General features: G+C 43.5%; 1 pseudogene; it reads right to left on the reverse strand.

Annotated features, from left to right (window-relative positions):
- The window catches only part of LOC117451738 (phospholipase B-like 1), a 24,939-nt pseudogene extending 18,961 nt beyond the window's left edge, over positions 1-5,978 (reverse strand).
- Between the last annotated feature and the right edge of the window lie 1,376 nt (positions 5,979-7,354).

Consider the following 7,354-nt stretch of genomic DNA (forward strand, 5'->3'; position numbering starts at 1 on the left):
CATGCCGCTCTATTGAAGCTGCCAGGTCTTCCTGCCTCTGCCTCCTCGCTGTGCTGCTGCTTCTGTGTCCACTTGCTGCTGCCACGTTCATGTTCCTGCTGCTGTGTCCACTTGCTATTGCTGCGTTCATGTTCCTGCTGCTGTGTTTCATGTTGCTGCTGCTGCTCGCCCCCCCCCACCACCACCCCAGCTCCACCTGTAGGCTCGGGGGATAGTTATCTAATCATCACTCAATGTTCTCTGTAAATCTGTGGAGTGATGAGGCCCGAGCCTAGACGCCAAACTCAAACTATATGCTGCTTCTAATAAACATATTAAGAAACACGTGAGTTGTGTGACTGAAATGAACATGTTGTCAGTTAAAATGTCTGGCCACTGAAAAGAGGATATGATGAAAGTGAACCGTATGTTTTGCTGCGGTTTTGATTTTTCAAAAGGAAAAGAGAACAAACTCACGACATGAAACTCTGAACTGGCTCGAGGATCTTTGGGTCTTGGATCAGCTGCGGATACATGTTGGTGTAGTGGTCCATCATCTGCCTGGGGAGGAAGAAAATGCATATGAAATAAATGAAATCAAAATAACAAAAACTGTAAACGCCTTAAACCCTGCATCTTATCTGTAAATGTGACCAGTCACCACTTGTTCTATCCGTTTTGAATATATTTGTACAACCTTGCATCAAATATGCTGGATTAATAGCTGTTTCAGCGGCATTAGTAGACGTTGTAGATTGAAAGGTCTCTATTTGGAGAATGTCAAATTATCATATAATCATTTAAAACATATAGTCTTATACTCTGGTTGCCTTTTACACTGTTACATTGTATGTGTTTAACAACATGTGTTCAGACATGTTGAGGATCTACATTTCTGGAGGGAAAAAGGAAGTGTAAAAGGGGGATATGCAAAGGGGTAAGGACGGGGGGGGTTTATGGTGTGATGGTGGGGATGTTTAGATGATGCCTAAGGGACTTTAAGTGTGGGACCAGTTGGCTTTTCTCTCCTAGATAGTGAGACTGTGAGCTGTGTTCGGGTGCAGAACTTCTCGGAAGTAGCTCCGTTCCTACATTTGGGATCGATTTCTCTTGTCTATTGACTTTCTTTATTACTTTATTAAATATAACAAAAGACAAACTTTGTCCATGATGAATCATTTATCAGTTTCTCTTAAGAATTCCCCCACAGAGGGCAACAAGACAGCACATAGAGACTCACTGGGCCGTCAGGTAGCCCTCCAGGTAGCCGGCCAGGAAGAAGGTCATCTCATCGGTTTCAGGGGTCTTCCCGTACCCGGCACGGATCTCCAGGATGCTCCAGCCTGAGGTGGACAGGGTGTCATTCAGATACCCGTACGCACCCCCCTCGGTCTCCAGCACCCCCTCCTTCAGCAGGACCATCTTGTGTTCGGGGTCCCAGTACACCGTGGCTGCTGTCATCTCTGAGATGAAATCACACAACATTAGCACTGAGTAGCAGAGGTGGGAAGTAGTGGAGTACAAATACTTCGTTACTGCACTTAAGTACATCTTTCTGGTATCAGTACTTTACTCCACTACTTATTTTTCTGACGACTTTTTACTTTCTACTTCTTACATGTTGAACCCAAATACCTGTACTTTCTACTTCTTACATGTTGAACACAAATACCTGTACTTTCTACTTCTTACATGTTGAACTCAAATACCTGTACTTTCTACTTCTTACATGTTGAACTCAAATACCTGTACTTTCTACTTCTTACATGTTGAACACAAATACCTGTACTTTCTACTTCTTACATGTTGAACACAAATACCTGTACTTTCTACTTCTTACATGTTGAACTCAAATACCTGTACTTTCTACTTCTTACATGTTGAACACAAATACCTGTACTTTCTACTTCTTACATGTTGAACACAAATACCTGTACTTTCTACTTCTTACATGTTGAACTCAAATACCTGTACTTTCTACTTCTCTCATGTTGAACTCAAATACCTGTACTTTCTACTTCTTACATGTTGAACACAAATACCTGTACTTTCTACTTCTTACATGTTGAACACAAATACCTGTACTTTCTACTTCTTACAGTTTGAACACAAATACCTGTACTTTCTACTTCTTACATGTTGAACCCAAATACCTGTACTTTCTACTTCTTACATGTTGAACCCAAATACCTGTACTTTCTACTTCTTACATGTTGAACTCAAATACCTGTACTTTCTACTTCTTACAGTTTGAACCCAAATACCTGTACTTTCTACTTCTTACATGTTGAACACAAATACCTGTACTTTCTACTTCTTACATGTTGAACACAAATACCTGTACTTTCTACTTCTTACAGGTTGAACACAAATACCTGTACTTTCTACTTCTTACATGTTGAACACAAATACCTGTACTTTCTACTTCTTACATGTTGAACTCAAATACCTGTACTTTCTACTTCTTACATGTTGAACACAAATACCTGTACTTTCTACTTCTTACATGTTGAACTCAAATACCTGTACTTTCTACTTCTTACATGTTGAACTCAAATACCTGTACTTTCTACTTCTTACATGTTGAATACAAATACCTGTACTTTCTACTTCTTACATGTTGAACTCAAATACCTGTATTTTCTACATTTTCCAAACAGCTGGTTGCTTTAGTTTGAATGTGTGTTTGGTGGCGTGATCATTATTATTTAGAGTCATTGCGTGCCTATTGAGACAACAAAATGTCTACAGAACAGTCATGTCAGCTGAAAAAGAACAATACAGTTGAAGATGAGGTCCTATGTTGAGTATCTGACAATTGACTAATATTGATATTTATTTTTTGGGTTGAGCTGGCCTATATTACTTGTATGATAGTATATTGGTGCATCAACACTGTGTATTGCTTTTCCTACAAAGGGGTCACAAGGCTACATGTCACATTCACTTAAATATCAGTATAGGGCCTGGCTCATTTCGTGGCATCTGCAGGCAGTGGCAAGTCCTTCCGGCATATGCCACAGAGGCCGCTACTCTGTGGTAGCTGTGGCAAGTACTTCCGGCATATGCCACAGAGGCCACAATTTCTCGAGGCATCTGCCGCTGCTCAACGGGAGTTGCCACAAGATGCCAGAGTAACGGCCCCTACACACGGCGGCGCGCGTTGCCGCTTCAACGCTTCTGCCCATTCACTTTGAATAGGGTGACGTCACGATTCGCCGAACTGCATTGTGGGAGCAAAGTGTAGCTTCTCTCGAGGTGCTCGCTGCAAAAGTAGAGCAATGTTCTACTTTTGCCGCCTCGACGGAGGCGTCAGCCAATCAAATCCCTCGTATGTAAATCTGACAGTACAAGCAGTAGCCAATCAAACCGGGTGTATGTTGGGAGAGCCAGACCGCAGTTATTTCCCATATGTCAACAAAAGGAGGAGAAAATGATCGTGGCGGTAGGGAACATACAGGGATACAAACCGGAGGAGCCAGGCATGGGGGGAGGTGGCAGAGACAGTGGGGGAAACTGGTAGGTTTTCGCTTGTTTGGGGAGTTTATATCCAGTGTATTTCGTTTGAATGGACAGCTAGCAAGCATAGACAGTATATTTAGCCAGCATGGATGTAGCATGAATGCTTTGCTTTGTATGTCCGGGGCAGGACATTCATGTGATTGGTTGTTGGTCGGGCTGCTCGCATTAATTCCCCAAACTCAAGACACGCCCACCGCCAAGCGGCAACGCACGCCGCCGTGTGTAGGGGCCGTAACGGCCCGTCCACACAGCGGCGTGCGTTGACGCTTCACCATTCACTTTGAATGGGGTGATGTCACTTTTAGCCGAAATGCATCGTGGGAAGCGACGCGGAGCGTAGCTGGCGTGGCTCGCTGCAAAAGTTGAGCAATGTTCAACTTTTGACGCCTCGGCAGAAGCGTCAGCCAATCGAATCATATGCCAGTACAAGCTCTAGCCAATCAAACCGCTGCTTGTGTGTCAGGGGCGGGAGATTCATGTGATTGGTTGTTGGTCGAGTTTGAGACACGCCCACCGGCAAGCTTCAGCGCACGCCGCTGTGTGGACGGGCCATGAGAGTAGTGGGGGAGTTTTATACACTGGTGTGGAAATTCTCTGGCGTTATAATATCAGCGCGGCCGCAGTCAGATCAAAATGCCTGGTAGCTGCCACTCGCCTTCCGTGGCAAATGCTGCTATTTAAACCCGTATTTATCGTGTAAAATGTCGCTGTTTTGGCATGACTTTATCGAACTGATCTGTACACAGGACTGATGATCTGTACACAGGGTTGGGTTGTAATGGAACACATGTAACGGCGTTACGTAATCAGAATACAAAAAACAAGTAGCCTAACTGTATTCAGCTCGCGTTACATTTGATAAACAACTAATCCGAATACAGTTACTTTGGTAAACCTTTAGTGAATACATGTTGGAATACTTATTGGAATTATTGGTGGAAAAGTTTCCTCACAAAATGTATCCTAATATTCATTACCGGCAGAACTGTGCACAGCACAGCAGCATGTCTGTGAGGCCCCGCCCCCGCACGCAGATGAGAGAGATCTCTTTTTAAATATATTGAAAGCTAGAAACGGAGATGGTTCGATAAAACGTGCAAGATAACGTTTATGTAGCATTTCTTTATTGTCGAAATGATGACATTTCATAACTGGATCAAATCAAAGTGAATGGCCTGCTGCTGCTGAAGGCATGGGGCAAATATAAGTCCTTTGCCTAATTTATAAAGTAAACTTAGCATCTCACTAGCAGTGGCAACTGCAATCAGTTACAGCTGCCCTAAGTCTGTAGCCAAGTCTAATAACACCAGTGTACACGTTGCTGTGTCAATACAGATATTTATTTGTCTTTACCATAGACTGTATATGGTCTTTACTAGTCATACACCTGGTTTATAGCAAGCAGTGGAAACTCCCCTCAAGAAGCGACAATTGCCAAGGGCGTTGCAACCCTCACTCGCCAATATTTCATCATAAATATAGCACGTTTGTTTATTTTAGCAAACCATGCTCCAAGTAAAATTGAATAGAAATGATAATGTATAATCTTTTTGAAAATAGAGATCGCACATCAGTCCTGTGTACAGATCAGTTCGATAAAGTCATGCCTAAACAGCGACATTTTACACGATAAATACGGGTTTAAATAGCTGCATTTGCCACGGAAGGCGAGTGGCAGCTGCAGTAAACCTTCTCTACTCTGGCATCTTGTAGCAACTCCCGTTGAGCAGCGGCAGATGCCTCGGCAAATTGTGGCATCTGTGGCATATGCCGGAAGTACTTGCCACAGCTACCACAGAGTAGCGGCCTCTGTGGCATCTGCCGGAAGGACTTGCCACTGCCTGCAGATGCCACGAAATGCGCTTGCCGTCTCTCTAAAATATCCTCCCCATGCATGTCTGAATTTCTTCTTCTTTGTTTTCAATTAATAAGATTAATGAATTAAACGACAATTAAAATTAAAGCTTAAACATTTCAGTGGCAGAAGCCTTGTAAATCTGGGGATTACCCTGTTAACTATGTGTAAGAATAGGTAAGAAAAACAAATTCAACTCAAGTGGTCACATCATAAATCCCAACAGTTGACAGAAAGTGCGAGAACAATGTACAAACGTCCATGCGTGCTTACAGGTAACCACTACCTGTTGTAGTTAAGCCATTAAATCCTTCAAAAACTACCCGAGATTTCACATAAACACGGACTACTTACTGTCAGCAGAAGCGAAGGTCGAAGCCACGGCAAACAAAAGAAACACATACAGCCGGTTTACTGACGGCATGGCTGTGTAAACGCCGTCAGAAAGTTGAAATGACTGCAGAGTAGACTGGAGACGCTGATCTTCCTGAAGTTGTTCGGGCAAAAAGGAAATCAGTCTTATGACGGAGGGGGGGGGGGAAGTCCCAAGCAACCTGAGTGAGGCCCAATTCCAAACCACTCCCTCGACCCTACCCCTCCGTGATGGAGTGAACTCCGTCTGCAGCCACACTCGCAGCTCAACGCGGCTCCCTCCTGTCAGATGGAGGGAGTAAACACAGCAGCAAGCTTTGGGACGGCCTCCCCTCTCTCCGGCAGAAACAGGTAATGCCGTAACTGTATGTAACAACGGTTTCAAATCAGCATCTCTTAGACAAAAAGTTTAAATTAATAACTCAAATAAAACTCCAAACATCTTTCATTGTGTTTCAAAGCTCTTTAGTTTTAAAGCTGATGTTTATAAGCTTCTTAGTTTTTGCAACGGTCTGTAAATATACACAACTTTATAATAAAATGCACACAGTTACCTTTTTCTAGACTAAACACAGGTATGATCCTAAGTTAAAAACATATGAGGTTATCATGAGGTTGTTAACATCGCAATTTATCAGTGGATGTTTGCTGGAACTACTTGTAAACAGCGTGTTTCCTGACGGACACACACAGCGTGACTCCGGTCAGGTGGAGACCGGTCTCAAGTCAGCATCGCTGCAGACTCGCTGTTTGAGGGCTTGATAGCCCACTCCCCCTCCCAGGCCCGGTTCTACGGGGGTGCATAAGGGTGCATTGCACCCTCAGTTGAGTCGTTATGCACCCTCATTTGAAAAATTAAAAGTGAAAAAAATTACATTTTGCCGACTATTACTAACAATAGTAGTAATAATAATAAGAATATAGTTGAAATAAAATACATTGTAATTGTGGTTGAATAGCATTGTCTGCTGCATTTATTTGATCAATTTAAACGGTAAGTAACGTTATGTCAGGTGCGCGTGACCTGTGCCGCTGCACATTCATCATCTGCAAGGTGCTGACACAGCAGTCAGTGATGGATCAGAAAATTGTTAAAACAACCAGCCCTTATCGCCAGCACACACTGCATCTACTGCAGGTAATAACACTTCAGATCATGGGGACATTACGTTACTGTCGTGGACACAGAGGCGGAGCAGCCACAGCCGTCTTCGTTGCCCCAAACACCGCCACCCCTCGGCGGCCCGCAAGTGCCAGAGGACCTCTGCAAAACAGAGCCTGCAGGTATATTTAAAAAAAGTACCCAACTCGCCTGCACAGTGGGGTAAGGCGCTCAGTTTGCAGCTCATGGTTTCAAAACAGTAATTGGCTGGAATATTCATGTAAAAAAAGATGCCATCTTCTGCTATGCATGTAGACATTTCAGTTCAAGTAAGTCAGATGCCTTCACCACAACTAGCTGCAACAACTGGCGCCATGCTCTTATAGGCTACGTGATAAGGGACTGGGAAGGCATGAATCAAGCAAAGAGCACATAGATCTCTTAATGTTGCTCTCAAAGTGCACCAGATTGAGGGTTTTAACTTCAATATTTAAAAAAAAAACTCCCCGGGGGAGCATGCCCCC

Source organism: Pseudochaenichthys georgianus, chromosome 8, assembly GCF_902827115.2.
Source record: "Pseudochaenichthys georgianus chromosome 8, fPseGeo1.2, whole genome shotgun sequence".
Classification (NCBI taxonomy): domain Eukaryota; kingdom Metazoa; phylum Chordata; class Actinopteri; order Perciformes; family Channichthyidae; genus Pseudochaenichthys; species Pseudochaenichthys georgianus.